An 18,989-nucleotide genomic window follows, 5' to 3' on the forward strand; every position below is an offset into this window, starting at 1 on the left:
CATGAAAAACAACTTCCAGGAAAATGTTTTCCGAATTTTCCGGCATTTGGTTCGAGGAAAATAAACTAGTTAAGGAAAACATTTTCCCTCCATAAAAAAAAATACCTTCAAAAGTGAGGAAAATGATTTCCTCTTTCCCTCCACCTTCTTTCACCATTCATTTTAATTTTTTTTTTAATTTTCTTTTTTAAATTCTAATTTTTAATTATTTCTTTGTTTTTCTTCTTCTTTTTTTCCTTTTTCTTTTTTCTTCTTCTTCGGCCGGTCGCTGGCTACGGCGAATGCTGGCGACCGGCCACAGGAAAGCTCGAGCTTGCCAGAGGGCGGCGAGGCTCAAGGCCTCGCCAGAGGTCAGCGAGCTCGATCTCGTCGAATCTAGATCCTTGCCTGAGGCTGGTGAGGCTTGGCTCAACAAAATTTGGCGAGCTCAAGCCTTGCCGCCCCTCTGGCGAGCCTCAAGCTTGCCTGTGGCCGGTTGTCGGCCTACGCAGTGGCTAGCAACCAGCTGAAGAAGAGGGAAAAAGAGAAAGAAAAAGAAAAAGAAAAAGAAAAATTAATTAAAATTTTGATTTTTAAAAAATAAAAATAAAAAATTATTAAAAGTAGTGTACAGAGGAAAATCAAATCCGATTTTACATACCAAACAGCAGAAAATATTTTCCAGATCTTTTTCAGATTGCAGCCGAACATCGAAAAATCGTGTTATTTTCAAGGAAAATGATTTCTTAAAAAATATTAACCAAAAACGTGATATTTTTCGCGAAAAGAGGGGAGCATTAACAAATTTCACCCTTACGAATAAAAGGCAGGTATTTTTTTGACCGCTGTCTATTAGAGGTACTCTTTGTCGTCCACTTTATTAGGATGAGCTAATCGATAGACAAATTGTCCATGACCTCACCAACTTGTTTTTTTTTGCTAGTCAAACGAGCCTCGCACATGGCTTTCTATCATGTCAGACAGCACATCAGTGCCAATCTAGTAGATGTCCAAACATAATGACATTAGCTTGAAACCCAAATGAATTTCATAAGCGTCTACTTGATTGAGTACCACTAAACTCTAGACTTAATCAAGCAATTAAGTAATGTTCTCTGAAAGCTACATGATCCGGCTACCCATCTCAACTAGATAGATAACGTGCTATTTGACAATGACACATGTGCAAGAGGAAACAAATGGCATGTGCCTTGTTCTAGGGTTTGCAATTGCTGGCCATAATACAATTGTTAACTCGGCATCGGCGTAAAATAAGAAATTGATTCACGAGTATGCGTATGATGTATGATTATGTGAGCATGACGAGATCTTCCAAATATTATATTTCTCCAACCACAGTTAGAGCAAAAGTAGTCGATATATTCGTTATGTGTAGCCGCCTAACATGACATATTGCGTTGCATGCAAAAATTAATTAATTTACGCCGGCTATCGTTTCCTTTCGAGACTTACATCAGAGTTCAGGATAAAAGGGGATACCTTTTACGTGAGCTGTGCTGTGAAGAAAAATAACTGATGATAATAGGACATTTCCGTCGTGACCATCCTTCTCTAAAACGGGATTTTCATTTGGTGACATAGTGCGACGCTTAATATAATGAAAACGGAAAAACGTAAGCATGGCAGTTAATTTATCAGGGTTATGCTAGTTCAAGCTGATTACAAATACGACGTCTTCCAATTATAATCGAATGTAAAAAGTGAGGTTCTAGAAAGGTCACGCAACTAAACAGAAGATAGACTTCCAAGTTTTTAATAGGGTTAATATCACGAAAAATCCTAAACTGGTACACATGTGATAAATTTATCCTAAACTAATTTTTTGACCACCAAAAACCCCAAACTGATACATTTGTGGCAAATTTACCCTCAGTTAAATTAGATTAATACCGCGAAAAATCACAAATTGGTACATATATAACAAACGGAGGATAAAACCCCAAATTGGTACACTCGTTAACTGCCACGTATCATCCAACTCAGAATTTTGACGGTAAAATTTAACGGGTTAATACCACAAAAAACTCTAAACTGATACACTTGTAACAAATTTACCCAAAACTATTTTTTTGACCACAAAAAATCCCGAACTGGTACACCTGTGACAATTTTACCCAAAACTATTTTTTTTACCACAAAAAATCCTACATTGGTACACTTGTGATAATTTTACCCCGAACTAATTTTTTGACCACAAAAAACTTTAAACTGGTACACGTGTGACAAATTTACCTTCCGTTAGTTTCCATTAAATTTTACTATCAAATTGCTAAGTTTAATGACATGTGGTAGTTGACAGGTGTACCAGTTTAGGGATTTACCCCTTTGTTTATTACAAGTTTACCAATTTGTAATTTTTCGTGATATTAATCAAATTAACGAACACTAATGGAGGGTAAATTTGTCACAAATATATCAGTTTAGGGTTTTTAGTGGTCAAAAAATTAGTTTAGGGTAAAATTGTCGCAAGTGTACTAGTTTGAAATTTTTGATTGTCAAAAAATTAATTATGGGTAAAATTGTCACAAGCGTACCAGTTTGCGGTTTTTCGTAATAAAAAAATTAGTTCGGGTAAAATTATCACTTACCAGTTTGGAGTTTTTTGTGATACTAACCCATATTTAACGGAAACTAACTGAAGGTAAAATTATCACATGTGTACCATTTTAAGGTTTTTGATAGCCAAAAAATTAATTTAAGGTAAATTTATTAAAAATGTAGCAATTTGAGATTTTTGGTGATATTAATCATAGTACCCAGTGAAGTTACAATACGAACGCCAGCACAAAATCCAGGGCTTTGCAAGTCCCAACGTACACTAATCAAATTAAAAAAGAAGTTAAAAAAACTGTTTTTACACGAACACCCACAAGAAAAAAAACATCAGCTTAATATTAAACGGTAATAGGTGGCAATTTGCGACGCGCACGTATTTCCAGCCGTTCGAAGCATCCCGAGGTGTTGACTATTACCACCGATTTGTTATATGTCTTTAATCTCTAATAAAATCACTAATTTTAATGTTTGCAACAATTAATGAAAATGGAAAAATTTGAACAATGGTAAGCTGTTCAAACACTATTCCCTATCTCAAACAGGTATACCTGTCACAAATTTATCCCAAATAAATTTTTTTGACCCCTAAAAATCTCAAACTGGTACATTTATGATAATTCTATCCCAAATTAATATTTTAACTATCAAAAATCCCAAACTGATATACTTATGACAAATTTACCCTCCGTTAAATTGAATTAATACCACGAAAAATCACATACCGGTAAACAAATCCTAAACTGGTACATCCGTCAACTGTCGCGTATCATTCAGTTCAGCAATTTTAGGGTAAAATTTCACGAAAACTATGGTGTATCAGTTTATAATTTTTAGTGGTCAAAAAATTAATTTGGAGTAAATTTGTCACAAATGTACTAATTTAAGATTTTCCGTGATATTAACTCTTAAAAAATTACAAGTAGAAAAGTTCCACTCTATATGTGAAATGAAATTCCAATCACCCCGAAAAGTTGATTTTTATATGTTTCTATGATTACGGCAGATTATTTAACAGGATCATAACGCATGATGCTATCGAAGGAGATAACTTAGAATATAGAATGAAAAATGTGATTGGAGCACGCTTTTCCAAGAGCGACTTCACCTTCGATTGTTGCTGCACCCTGAGATAGGCAGGCATGCACGAACCAGGCACCCGAGTACCAGCTGAGGTGTAAATAAATTGTGCTCAGGCAAGTTGACTTCCTTGCTATCATCGCCACATTTTACCTTTTTCTAAACCGCTGATTTAGGGTTTGGTGTCATTTTGACACAAACAAAATCATGCAACAGATGATGCAAGATGCAAGAGAGCACATGGCTATGGGTGCTACACTAGAGCATGGAGAGGTTAATGCAGAGTTGTTTGACCCCGACAATATTCGCATCTAGGATTCGGGTGCATTAATAATAAAGATCACGTTGTCTTAACGTTCGCAATGGTTAAAAAAAGGGAAATAAACTAAAGAATTTGACCAGATTTGAAGTGGTTGGGCTAAGTTTAATGAATTCCCCGTTAGCACGATCAATATTGACTCTATACTTCAAAACGTTCTAAGGGACTCTAAACTTCAAAACGTTCCAAGGAATCCCGTTGGGGAGCGCGCAACTCATCACTTCGACATTTATGTGGGCGATCTTTTTTTGATTATGTATAAATATTCGAGAGGAATCTTATGGTAAATATGAACTTCGTAGAAAATAGCAACTGTGGGACAATTCTTAAGACAATTGAAAGTTGAGGGCAAAAAATTGAAGAGACTAGCAAAAGGTCCATTGCACAGGCTCTCGAAGTTGCATCACTAGATGGAGAAATGAACGATTGAGTTTGGAGTCAACTATTGCTCACTACTCAAATTTGATAACCGAGCAGTTGAAGTTGGATTTGAAATGGGGATTTGATGATTTGTACACTTGGCCAAAATGAAGCCGCTTCACATTATTTTCTCTCGGCATGATCTTGATTATTAGATCCTCATACATAGGCTCTTCTTCAGCTTATTGTCTCGTCTATGACCCTTTGAGTAATTTTGATTGTCTATTAAATTTTCAAAGAATCGTTCAAGTTTGTTAAAACTCAACATCAAACCGTATAAGGAAGAGTGATCGTTTATTAAAGTTGCAATCAAGGTAACTTCTCTTGAGTATGTTAAATGGCACCGTTTCGCTCATGATGGGGTGTGTTTGAGATGCACTCTTTGAGGAGGTGTTATTGGTTATCTGTTGAGGGAAGTTTAAAAAAAATAACTTCCTAATAAGAGAGAAAATACAATGCAATATATTCCATCATTTGCTTGTAATTATATTCGGACCATTGTGAAGTCGTAGATTCGTCCATCATTTGCTGGTGATTCAATCTATATCCGTGGGTAATATTTTGTTGTGCATCTAAAAGTTGGTCGATTTCTTCCCCGACTTTTTCCCTACAAAGTCAATCTCGAGGGCCTCATATCCTGATAATGACCTGATGAACGTTAGATGGGATAATTGCCATTATTCCACGGGGTTATGAGGATATTTCAAGAGATACGGGCTTTCAATGTTACTAAAACAAAAGGAAAACAAGTTGCCCTTGTGTTTGGACAAGTGGTTCGCTAGGAGTTTTGAGCAAATTAATCTGATTTGATGGGCCTATACAGTGGAATTGAAACATATTTAACAAAGAGTATAAGGTAATGATACGATCATGCCGAATTCTGCCACGCTCATTTCACACGCAGATTCTCCATATATCTTGATAAACCTGTCTAATTAAAGCCGCTTAGACTGTGTTTCATCAATCTTCTTTTCAAGATAACAAGTCAAAACACTGTCAAATACAATATAACAAGTTTGATATGTTGTGAGTTCTAAGTATGAACATAACAATTGTCATCTCTAACTATTCCAAGTCTCCAATCTTGGCCTCCATGCGCCATGTTTTCATTGACATGAAACTGGTTCGACCCCTTGCATTACGGAAATTGCTGTGTCGCGTTCGTAGATCCTATAAAAGCAAATTTTTTCAATTGTCTACTCTGGAGTGGGCTTGTTGGGCTGAAACCCAACCTGCACATCCTGAGATCAAAATATTTTTCTTCAAAAATATGAACCAAAATTCAACACTTGTCATCCAAATTGATTGGTACCACATAAGCCAATAGAGTGTAAAGCTGAGGTTTGCAAAAAATGCAGGTAAGTGGCTATCTAAAGGAGAACGGTGCGCAAAGCGAAGGTTTGAGCTTACTTGCATCCAGCCAGCTGACCTACAGGCATTCAGAGAAACCGAAAGTGTCGTTTCAAGGAGGAGCTTTTAGGTTTGATATTCTAACATAATATCAGAACTCTTGTTGTCTGAGGAGCACCCATTTGATTTTTCTCCACGGTGGTCAAAGCGATGTCAACTGTACTGGTGTTTGTTTTCCACCTAGCCTGTCGTTCTCAGGTGTTGCTGGGACAATTTTCTCAGATCTTTGGAAAAACCAATATCACCATCAGACTCGCAACCCTTAGACGAGTTGGATCTTGAAACTTTGTTGTGTTCGGCCGCCCCACGTGCAATCAAATGCCAACACACGCCACTGCATCAGGGGTCCAAGTGCCGTCATGCGCTCTCACGTGCCAGAAGCTTGTGATCGCTGACGTCATCAACATGTCAGCATTGGCCCGTGGAGTCCTTGTGGGAAAAATGTTAGATAATATGAAAAAGTAACAATTTATAGGAAAAAGAAAGAGAGTGGTTTCCCATCATCAATTCTTGCATTTAATTGAAAAGCGTTACAAATCGATCTCAAATTAATAACAGTCAAGACTATTACAAAACCGTTGATAAACTATTATAAAACGTTACAAAACCATTATAGATTCATAGTCGACAAACACAATTACAAATTCATGACAGTAAAAAAACGTTACAAAAATAAATAGCTTTCAATATATAACAATCCCCATATATTTCAAAATGTTTTGAAATGATAAAAGAAAAGGTTAATACCACAAAAAACCTCAAACTTGTATACTTGTGACAAATTTACCCTAAACTAATTTTTTTACCACCAAAAACCCTCATTGACTTTTATTGTCAAATTGTTGAGTTAAATGACACGTGACAGTTGACGGGTGTATCAGTTTAAAGTTTCACCCCTCTATTTGTCACAGATTTACCAGTTTGTAATTTTTCATGGTATTAATTCAATTTAACAAAAGGTAAATTTGTTACAAGTGTACCTATTTGGAATTTTTTGTGGTAAAAAAATTAGTTTAGGGTTAATTTGTCATAGATGTAGTTTAGGGTTTTTTATGGTTAACAAATTAGTTTTGGATAAATTTGGCACATGTATATCAGTTTGGGGTTTTTGTGGTATTAACCCAAAAAGAAATAAAAAATGCTTGGTTATTGGAAAGTAATGCATCGGAACTGGTGCTTGTTAGGCTATGAACCAGCTCAAGAAAGAATGAAATATAATTCATGAAATCATTAATGAAGTTCGAAACTTCTATGAACCAAGAATTTCCTTCTCAGAATCATAATTTCCACCAATCACATTACACTCCCACAAGGTTTGTTGTTCAATGCAGTTTTGTGCTAATAGGCCATGAACGTGTTTGGTTTATTCATAAGTACTCTAAAGATTATTGCCAATACTTCTCATAGGAATGGCCTCACTCCACACTAATATAGGTGATTCTGTCAAGTGTATTCTGCAGTTTTATACACCACCAATAATGACCATGAAATTTCATGAAGAGCTTAGCTCAACCTCTTTTTCTTTGTAGTCTTGCACTATTCTCACCTTAGGAAGGACAAAAAATTTTAATAGTGTATCACATATCAACAAGTGACCTGTTATTACCCAAATGAACTTAATTCATGGAATCGCCAATCACATTGGTTGGGTTACCATCACTGTCGATTTTCTTCAATTGGCTTGTCCTATTTCCCTTGATGTATAGTCGAAGGATTGGCCAAAATCACTTCCCACTTTACATAATGAATGGATATATTTCCATTTTTAAGCAATTTCTTTATGACATCATGTTTCAACCGGATGTGTCTCTTTTACCATTGGAAGTTTCATTCTTTATAATGGTTACTGCCTCTTGGCAATTACAATGCTTAGACACATAAGGTGTAGGTTTCATTTCCAAAGGAACATTTGCTAAGAAGTTTCTCAAGTACTCAACCTCAATTTCGTATGTCAGTTTGAGAAAAAATTTTCCTTTTCCAAACATAATATATTTCTATTCACATTTAATTCATGGTTATATATTATAAGGAGTAATTGCATATTATCACTTCTTGGTCTCAAATATGCACATTAGATCATTCAAATGGTGGTCAATCACTTAAAGGAATAAGCACAATAATATATAACTCACATGAATGAAATCATTTGCAAAACATAAAAAAATATGAAACTCATATCATCTTGGTTAGGCTACATCGTAGCCCTAACAAAGAAAATTAGAACATAATAGAAGATAAAACGAAAATATAAATTAAACCAAATATATAATTGTAAGAAGCATATCTACTCAAGGTTCCGACGGAATTAGCGACGGATTCGAAAAATTGGTCGGTATAAACATTTCCGTCGCAAATTTGTGACGGATTTGGAAAATGCCCTTTATTTTTGGAATCCGTCGCAAAATCAGTCGCAAATTTGTGACGGAAAAATAAGTCCGTCTCAAATTTGCGACGGAAAAAATAAGTCCGTCGCAAATTTGCGACGGAAAAAATATGTCCGTCGCAAATTTACGACGGACAAAGAAGTCCGTCGCAAATGTGCGACGGGTTGCGATGGACTTCTTTGTCCGTCACTAATTTGCGACGGACGTTTTTGTCCGTCGCAAATTTCGAGTTCCCCGCCCTTACTCCCAATTTGCCCGCCCTCTCCCCCATTCTCTCTCTCTCTTTCGTTTCTCTCTCTCCGCTTCCGCTTCTCATTCTCCTTCTCGCTTCTCCTTCTTCCCTCTCCCCCACACCCCCAGACCTCTCGCGCTCGCTAGGGTTTTCGGTACCCCCTTCCCCCCCGCGCTTCCTCCCGCGACTCCTCCTCGCCCGTGGCCTCCGGAGCCCTAGAGGCCGCGGATACGCCGAGGAGGGGGTTGGGGGGGGTGGCGGCGTCGTTTGATTCTCCTTTTTGTTTTTTGGTTTTTGCTGTTGAGTCCGTTGTGTATATAAGGAGCTTTCGATTCGTGGCCCTTTCGTGTTGGGGGGGGATTTGAGGATTTGTCTGGCGCCAAGTCCGGCGGGGGCGGTCGTCATCAATTGGCCAAGGAGCTGTCCGTTCTTCACCTTATCGCCATTGGTAATTGCTGAATCGAACTGAAGTTCTTCCCCTTTTTCCTTTTTTGTGGTTTTGTTCGTGTGGGTGGATCTGTGGTTTGGTTCTTTGGCCTCTTTTTGTGTGGTCGATGGTGTTGCTGATGGCAAAATTGTTTGTTGCTCGCGTTACAATGTTCCCTATTGGCCGTTGGAACTTGGAAGCTTTTGTTTTTTTTTGAGATGAGGCTGATCGAACTTGACATTCCCTGATTGATGAAGTTTTTGGAGTTCGTTTCATGGTGCTCTTTGCGCTTGAAGATGATTTGCTCTTCAAATATCTTCTTCGTGGACCGATTTACTCTTTCTTTTTCATTCACGATTGGCAATTTCTGGTCTTTGGTTCTTTTTTCAGTTTAAAAGTCACTGAACTTAGCATTGACTGTATTATTTTCCCTGTACATGACGCGCCTCTTATGTAATTATTTGGCTTATTCTTTTGCATCATTCCTATTTATTATCGAAGGTCTCAGTAGCTTACTTTGGACTTTATGGTTTGGTAAGGGGTTGGACCTACGATCGGAGCTGGAGTTTACATTCTTGTTGGGACAGTTGCTAGAGAGCATTCCGGACCGGCTCTCACCTTCTCGTTCCTGATAACTGGAATTGCAGCAGCTCTTTCAGCCTTCTGTTATGCGGAGCTTGCAAGCCGTTGTCCATCTGCTGGGAGCGCGTATCATTATTCATACATATGTGTTGGAGAAGGGTAATACTTTGTAGAACTTTTTTGAGAATTATTCAGGTCGCGGACAATCTTTAATCGAGGCTGTGTTTGATTAGTAATTTCTCTTTTCACCCTTCCTGAATTATGATGATCAACATTTTTTCCTTCTAATCTCGACTGCTTGCGTTTGTATGAGTTGGCTTTGACTGTGTTGAAATTGAATTAGACAACTAGACTTGCATCCACCTTTTTAAGAGTTCTATTGTTTGTTTGAACCATCATCTCAACATGGCTTTTTGCTTGACAGTGTTGCTTGGCTGATTGGTTGGGCGCTGATACTGGAATACACAATTGGTGGCTCAGCTGTAGCTCGTGCCATATCTCCTAACCTGGTTAGGATTTTGTCATGAATCAATGAGTTTTGCAGGATTTCCTAGCAAGTTCAGATAGGGTGGCTTTGTGTCCTTTTTCGTTCATAGTTTAGACTGCGTTTCTTCTGAGATGAGGTTTATTTTCTTTTAAGATTTTGTGGTGTTGGTAGCTTGATGGATTCCACTTTGGATAGTTAAGGATTACGAGTTATTTTAGCACATTCCAGCATTGTATTTTGCTAACCGCAAAGTACTTCCATAAGGAAAGATTTCTTGGTTTTTATTTTTAAATGTCGGTGCTTTTATATTTGACTTTGAGATCGATTTTTTCTAGGCATTGCTCTTTGGTGGAGGGGACAGTCTTCCTGCGTTTTTAGCTCGTCAGTATATCCCTGGGCTTGATATAGTGGTAGACCCATGTGCTGCAGTTCTAGTAATTGTCGTTACTGGGCTGTTATGTGTGGGAATTAAGGAGGTAATCCCTCTTGTAGATTTATTTGATGCGGAAAGTGCCTTTGCGAGCTAGTATCTATTGTGATTGTTGGTCTTGTGCCTTACTTTGCAATGGACCCTGACACCTCCATCTCCTCTGCATTTGCAAGCCATGGGATGCATTGGGCAGTGTAAGTGTATAATTTGTATCAAAGTGGTTGTGGCAGCTTCTCCTTTTGTTGGGGATGACGGATGTGCACTCAGAATTTTGTTTGTGATGCTTGCTTATTTCGTTGCAGGTACATAATCACAGCTGGAGCTATTACTGCTCTCTGGTCCACACTGATGTGCTCTGTAAGTGCAATCCTTTTAATTTTGGATGTGATATTTTGGCAATGTAGGTATATCACTTTCTTCTCTGAGTTTGTGGGACTTTGAGTTTTCCTTGCTTTTGGGAGTTTTATGGTTTTAATTAAGAATATTAAACAGTAGATATATTTTGTTTGGCAGTCAGGTTAGTTATTATGTGTTGATGTGCGGAGGGGGAGATTTGCCAAGGATGGTCTGATTCAGTATTGCATTGTATGTCAACAAGTGAATGTCACTTCTTTGGAGGAGGTGATGAAGCACTTCATGCAAACCTTATAGGAGAAAGCAGACCAGGCGCAAGATTGGAAGGATCTTTTCATATCTATCGGGGATAAGCTTTGCTTCAGCTTCTTCTGTGCCAGAAGTGCAGTTGGCACAATATGTTCCTGCCCTGGAAAGAATTGCCACCTTGAGGTTGCTTAAGTAGGTGCTTTAATATGCAAGATTATTTATTCTCTCATTATGTGTTCTATAAAGAAAAATATTTATCATTTTTGTAGAAAATATAGATGAATGTATTTCATTTTCATATTATTATAATATTTTGATGTTATTAAGTGCTTAATCAATGTTAAATATAAATTCTAGAAATTAATTTTGCTGTTAATAGATTTAAAATCGAAATCGTCCCTAAATAATATTTGTCGCAGAGTTCGTCACTAAAAAATTAATAAAAATTCGTCGCTAAATTCATATCGGAACAATGTTCGTGGCAAAAGTCAAAATTTTTTGCGGCAAATTAACGACGAATTTTGCCACGAATAAGTTCATCGCAAATTACTGACAAAAAAAAAAAATTTGTGGCAAATTAGCGACGTTCGTGGCAAATTACTGACCAAAAAAAAAATTTGCGGTAAATTAGCGACGAATAAAAGCCACGAATTTTGCGACCATTACAGTTCGTGGTTAATTTGCGACGAATACATTTTGCGACGAACAGTTCGTGGCTAATTTTGCGACGAATTTTGCAACGAATTTTGCGACGAATTTTGCGATAAATTTTGCGACAGATTTTGCGACGAATTTCGTGACAAATTTTGCGACGAATAAAGTTCGTGGATAATTTGCGGCGAATTATTTGCGACGAATTTTGTGACGAAACTTGCGACGAATTTTGCGACGAAACTTGCGACGAAATATGCGACTAAATTTGCGACGAAATTTGCGACGAATTTTGCGACGAAATTTGCGACGAATTATTTGCGACGAATTTTGCGACGGATAGTGTTCGTGGCTAATTTGCGACGAATTTTGCGACGGAAATTAAAATTTTTCGTCGCAAATGCGATTTGCGACGGATTTTGCCTTTTTTTTCGTCACAAAAATCGTCGCTAATCCGGCGTTTTTTTGTAGTGTATTGCCTAGGATAGCTAGTTTCCTTATTAGATGAAATTAGTTAATATCCTTATAAGGTTAGATTATTTCTTCTTGCACACTTTGCTGGGGTATAAATACCCCTTAAGTGTAACACATTATGGAGTCAAGTAATACAATAATCATTTTCTTATTTTCAAATCTAACTTGTATTTGAGCTAGGTGATCCTTAGCAAATTGTGAGTGCATCGGGTGCACATCGTACCAAATGCACACCGGAAGCACACCTCAACTCCGGTGTCATTCTCTTATTCGGTTATTACTAATATCCCTGACGTCAATCCTTAAAGTTGTTCGTCTCGTCCGATGGTGTTCTGGCAATGTGATCTTATGGCAATGTGTGCACTCTCCTTGGTTCAACATTTCCCTTGTTCTTTATCGATATGGTCATGCCCACATTCTGTGTTGACATGGTTAAATCCATGTTTCGTTTGTTTTCTTGTAAGCCTTGGGCTTACATGCAATTGGTAGTGTAAAACCGACACCTTCTAAATAAAATAAACCACATCCATTGCGGTGATGCCCGAGTTAGCTAAGAGTTAGTGAAACTTTTAATGACATTGGCAATGTGGCGCTACCCAAGTTAACCAATAGTTGGTAAAACTTTTTATTACACATTAACATGAAGATGAAAGAGACAAAGAGAAGAAAAGATTAACGAAGTTTTTACGTGATTCAGTCGACCAAGAAAAAATTCCTCGGAAGCCTACATTCATAGTAGAAATCCCCATATTTCTTAGCTTCTTGGGGAGATTCATTCTCCTTAAATAAAGAAAAGTACATCATAGTTGCTAAGCATAGCCTATGATTTTTATGCTATATACAGCTATTACACATTGGACCTTGATTCTCAATCTTATCATGATTTGACAAGTTTATTTCGCCAACACTACCCCTCCAAGTTGGGGCGAAGATGACTTTTGAGGTCAACTTGGCCAACATTTGTTGAAATACTCCTTTAGAAAGGGGTTTGGCAAACACATCAGCAAATTGTTCTTCGCTTCGAACATAAGGAGTCTTGATAGTTTTGTCTTGAACTTTCTCTCGAACAAAATGATAATCAACTTCTATTTGTTTTGTTCTTTTATGGAAGACCGGATTTGATGCAATGTGAGTTGCTGCTTGTTTATCACAAAATAGCTTCATAGGAGCACAAGGTCCTTCAAGACCCAAGTCACTCAATAGAAAGAGAAGCTAGATCAATTCACATGTGGCATATGCCATAGCTTCATTTTTTGCTTCAACGTTGGAATGAGCAACCACACTTTGCTTTTTACTTTTCCACATAACGACATTACCTCCTAAGAGAGTACAAAGCCGGTGGTGGAACTCCTTTCAATGAACACCAACATATCCTACAACCTCCATGTGACCATGTTTCTTCATAAGAATGCCACATCCTGAACATGACTTCAAATACCTCAATATACAGTTGGCAAGCTCCATGTGATCTTCGATAGGAGCATGCATAATAGGAGCATGCATAAATTGAGTCACAAAGCTAACGACATATGAAATGTCTAGTTGAGTGATAGTAAGATAAATTAGCCGACCAACTAATCTTTGAAGTTGGCCAAAATTTTGGGGAGGAGTAGTATTTTTTTATCACTCTGTTCCCATAGTCCATAGGAGACTCTGCAGGTTTGGCCCCCAATTTTCATGTTTCCTTCAACAAATCCAATGCATATTTTCTCTGAGAGAGAAATAAGCCTTTATTGGAAGTGGCAACTTCAATTCCATGGAAGTATCGAAATCAACCCAAATCCTTGATATCAAACTTGTCACGCAAATAATTTTTGAGAATTTCAATCTCCTGTAGATTATTAGCAGTAATGACAATATCATCAACATAGATTAATACTACCACAATTCATTTACAATTTTTCTTTACAGATAGAGAATGGTTGAACTTACCGATCTTAAATCCAAACGTCACGAGGGTTGTACTCAACTTTCCGTACCATGCTCAAGTTGACTACTTGAGACCATAGATTGCCTTCTTGAGTTTGCAAAGAAAACCTTGATTTTCTAAGGGGTTACTCGGAGGGAGGTCCATGTATACTTCTTCTTCAAGCTCTCCATGAAGGAATGCATTCTTAACATCCATTTGATACATAAACCAACCACAAATGACAACAATTGACATGAGAACTTTGACAGTATTCATCTTCACTATAGAAGCAAATGTTTTTTTGTAGTCTACTCCGTATGGTTGGGTGTCTCCCTTGGCGACCAATCTAGCTTTGTGCCTTTTCACTTTTGTACTTGATCTTATAAACCCATTGATAGCCTACAGAACGTTTTCCAATAGGTGATGGAATAATATCCCAAGTCTGATTTTTGTCAAGAGCTTGGAGTTCATCATCCATGGCCTTAACCACACGGCTGATTGTTGCTTCTTAAGAAAGTTTGCAGGCTCAATGTTTTTTTTTTTTTTGATAATCAAGGTGTCCGCGCGACCGGCGAGCTAGGGCTCAAACCAGCGGTGATGCCCGACTAGTCCTCGAGGGAGGCTAGCACAGCATCCCACCGCCACGACCCCCCACTTAAATCACTGATGGGCGAGTTTGAACCCAAGACCTCTCGTGAAAGGAACTGAGCGCAAACCAACGCGGCCACCGATGGGTGGGTAATGTTTGTATCTATAGTTGATAAGAAAGTACAAGACTTTGGAGAGATGTAATCATAACAAACATAAGTCTGTATGGGATAGGCTCAATGTTTGTATCTATAGTTGAGGGCTGAGATGCTCGAGTTGATTGACGAACGAAGCTATTTCCTAGACAGGGTCTAGAACTAAAGTAGCTATGTGTTGATCAAGAGTGTCTCTCCCATTTCTCTGGTTCTCATCAATTACCATATCATTAGAAACAACCGGTAAGGGAGCAAATTCCATATCGAATCCACTATAATCATAGTTGTTACTATTGTCATCACCATTCTCCCCTTGAATTTGATCCCTAGAAGAAAAATACATGTGAGTTTCATCAAAAGAAGCATCTTGAGAAATAAGCATTTTTAGGTTGGAGGGATCAAAGCATTAATAACCCTTTTTAACACTAGAATATCCCAAAAAAATGCATATGTGTGCACAAGGATCTAATTTACTCCCTGATGAAGTGTGAATGTAGCACACACTATCGAATACACAGAGATGAGAGAGATTAATCGACTTGCCAAAGAGCACTTCCTTAGGAGATTTGTATTGCAATACCTTACTAGGAAGATGATTAATCAAATAGCAACTTGTTAGAACGACATCCGACCAAAAACGTCGAGGTAAGTTTCCATGAAATAAAAGGGATCGGCTTACCTCAAGGAGATGGTGACTTTTCGTCTCTGCGACCCCATTTTGTTGGAGAGTTTTAACACATGAAGTCTAGTGTACAATACCTAGACTTTTGAGAAAGACTCAAAGGGGTGATTGGTGTATTCAATCCCATTGTTAGTATGCAATATTTAAATTCAAGCATTTGATTAATGTAAGATTTTGTGGAACCATAACCAACTGTTCCAAAAACTTAAGCTGTTAAATGAAGGCGTAGTTTAATATTTAATTATTCTAACACTTATCCTTACGCTTAGTCTGGTCTTTTTTTGCCTAGTACTAAGCGTGGACATATTTAATTGGGGAGGCAAATAAGGTCTAGAAATATTTAAATTCAGGACTTTCAACTCTGATACCACATAACGCATTAATATGAAGATGAAAAAGACAGAGAAGAAAAGATGAACAGAGGTTTTACGTGGTTTGGTCGACCAAGATAAAATTCCTTGGAAGCCTACATCCACGGTAGAAATTCCTATATTTATTAACCTCTTGGGGGATATTCATTCTCCATAAATAAAGAAGAGGACATCATAGTTGCTAAACATACCCTAGGATTTTTATAGTAAATACAACTATTACACGGTGGACCTTGATTCCCAATCTAATCATGATTTGGGAAGTTTATCTCGCCAACAGTTTTGATGGTATTGGCGCCTAACAACAACAACCGCAACTGTTTACGTCCAATTTTGTATAACGGTTGGCTTACACACCAAGTGGGAGTGTTCGCACTTCTGTGCCATTGCTTCTTGTATCTATTAAGTTTTTAATATTCAAGCCTCAACAATATTCTAAGACATTATATGCAAACTCAATGTTACTTCCACGAGCTTTTATTAGATATTAGGTATATTAGTTGATATTTCGTTATTTTCTAGAATAGTTAATTTCCTTGTTATATTAGGATAGCTCATTTCCTTGTTAGATTGGATTACTTCCTTTCTCAAATGCATTGTTTGGAATACCCTTTTATTGTAACCCTTAGAGTCTAGTAATATAATTTTCCTTTTCTTATTTTTGGCTCAGTCTTATATCTCACCTACTTGATTAATTAAAGAAAAATTAGAGCATACAATACCAACGCAAAATAATATTTAGTGACTGAGTCATTATAATTTATGCCGCATATAGTATAACCCTAAATCATTAGCTTATCTTCATTTGGGTGAAAAGATCAAGTCATTTGGCCTTGTGCTAGCTATTCCTCAATTTTATTACCAACATAACCTACTAACAGGTAATTAATGGTAGAAATACCAAAAGTAGGTGCTGACTAATTTCAAAACTGCATTGGGTTATAAGCTAAGTTAGTATTTATAGCTCTAAGGAAATTTACAAGAGCCATCTTTAGCTTTACTTCCCATATCAAATACCCTCCTCATATTGCAAAACCTATAATTGTCATTTTAATTTTACAACGGTTTACAATATGCATCTGTCACCCACACATATTCTAGCAGATTGCCATTTTATTTCCCAAATTACCCACCCTCCCAAGACCATCAGTTTTAGTTTAATAGATCAAGTGTTCATGGATGGAAATTCATCCATCAACCTATAATGATCATATGCAAAAGGAGCTCGTAAAGTGAACTATCTAATCTTATGGGCTTTCAAGCCGAACTAAGCCCCACTGCCCTTTCTCTTAGGCCCGTTTCACACTCCTTAGCCACTTGCTCGAGCGAGCTGTGGGACGAGCCGCCCTCAGCCAGAGCCGCTTGGTTGCTGCACCTGAGATCGTGCACCTTCGCCCTCACCAACTTCCCGGGCTCCTCATCCTTCTCCATCACTCTCCTTATCATCTTCTCAATCACCTCCCTCCCGACCACCCGCCCGGGCCCAGCCTCCCTCGATGGAATGGCCACGCCGAGGTCGTCAGCAAGCATGGCTGCATTCATGCCCTGCTCGGCATAGAGCGGCCAGCATATGATGGGCACCCTGTTGACCACGCTCTCCAGTGTTGAGTTTTATCCGCAGTGCGACAAGAATCCCCCGACGGACACATGGGCTAGGACCTCGGTTTGTGGAGCCCACATCTCCACCACGAGGCCCACCTTGCGGGTCTTACTCAAGAAACCGTCGGGGAGGTAATCCGGCGTCCCGTCCTCCGTCATCTTCTTCTGATGAAAATACGACCCGGACGTGCTGCTCTCGATCGGGGCCCGCACCACCCAAACGAATCTCTGCTGGCTCAGATCCAAGCCCCAAGCCAGCTCGGTGAGTTGATTGGCTGATAGGGTCCCGCCACTGCCAAACGACACGTAAAGCACGGACCCGACGGGTTGCACGTCCAGCCAATCAAGTATTTTGCTCGTGGAGACTGAATTTTCAACCGGTTTGACCGACCGAATCAATGTACCAATCGGGTGGACCGGGACCGAGCTGAACTGTCCCAGCAAGTTTGGATCTCTCAGTGCTTTCAACGTCTTGGGCTCCAAACACTCCCATGAGTTCACCAGCATCCCATCAACCTTTGCCATATTGAGCGCCCTTTTCGCATACTCGTCGTGGAGGACCCCGTCATCTGGTCACAAGTACGGGTCAATCGTGTCTTTGTACTCAAGTGGCGCGCATCCTGGGATATTCAGCGGCTTGTGGAGATAGACATGGTCGTGTATGTTAGTTTCGTCTTGATGTGGATAACATAATGCTAGGGCAAGGAACCATGCACTGCTGGTGTTGAACATGTACTTCAACATGCCAAAATCGTCAGCTATCTCGAAAGCCTCGGTCCCGAAGAGGTCGACCACGAGGGCTGAGGGGCGTGGCTTCAATGCTGCAATCTCCACCAGGAGGATCGGCATGGCATGACGCATCATGAGGACCATTTGCAAGATGAGTGCCGTTGAGTCGGTGACTAGGTGAGAGACATCTACTGGCGGGAGGAAGACGATATTGAGGAGGTCTTGGTAGGAGGAGTAGTGGGGGAGCTGGGACTGGGCGGCAGAAGCATCAGTGGTCACAACAAAGATGGTGACGAGGAAGCGGTGGTGGACGGCGAAGTGCTGGCCAAGTTTGAGGACCGGGTTGAGGTGTCCCATGCCGTGGCTGGCTAGGAGGGCTACGTGGGCTTTGGTAGGGACGACTTCCATGGCTACACAAATGTGATGGGTGACAGTTTGTGTCTTTGGAAGAGAGGAGGGAAGCGGCTGTGGTCTGTTCTTGCATGGGAGTTTCATATGGTATTTATAGAGAAAAATGCCGTAATGCTTTAAGGGAACATAGAGTAATTTTTATTTACCTATCATTTAGCTAGCTCTGTTCTATGAGCGTAAGGAAAACTTTCTTTCAGCAATTAGCAGTTGACTTTCTTGGTATGAACACCACATTCACATTCATTGACCGCTAATTTAGGCTTTGAAGTCATTTTGAAATAGTAAAAATTATGCAACGGATTGATGCAAGAGAGCACATGCCCATGGATGCTACAATACGCATGAAGAGGTTATGAAGAGTTGATTGACCTAGCAACATGCACATCTAGGTTCGGGCGCATTAATAACTTAGATACCATCGCTTCAACTTCGGTAAGTGTAAAAAATGGAAATAAATAATCAAATTTGAAGTAATTGAGTTAAATTTACGAAT

At 38.9% G+C, this 18,989-nt stretch overlaps 2 pseudogenes; one reads left to right on the plus strand and one right to left on the minus strand.

Moving 5' to 3' along the window:
• Nucleotides 1-281: 281 nt before the first annotated feature.
• On the plus strand, nucleotides 282-11,303 carry LOC115683775 (cationic amino acid transporter 2, vacuolar-like; annotated as a pseudogene).
• A 5,711-nt stretch (nucleotides 11,304-17,014) lies between these two features.
• On the minus strand, nucleotides 17,015-18,493 carry LOC115686079 (UDP-glycosyltransferase 72E3-like; annotated as a pseudogene).
• Nucleotides 18,494-18,989: the final 496 nt, after the last annotated feature.

Source organism: Syzygium oleosum, unplaced genomic scaffold (genome assembly GCF_021117445.2).
Source record: "Syzygium oleosum isolate NSW1041296 unplaced genomic scaffold, Sole_v2.1 Sole_v2.08, whole genome shotgun sequence".
Lineage (NCBI taxonomy): Eukaryota > Viridiplantae > Streptophyta > Magnoliopsida > Myrtales > Myrtaceae > Syzygium > Syzygium oleosum.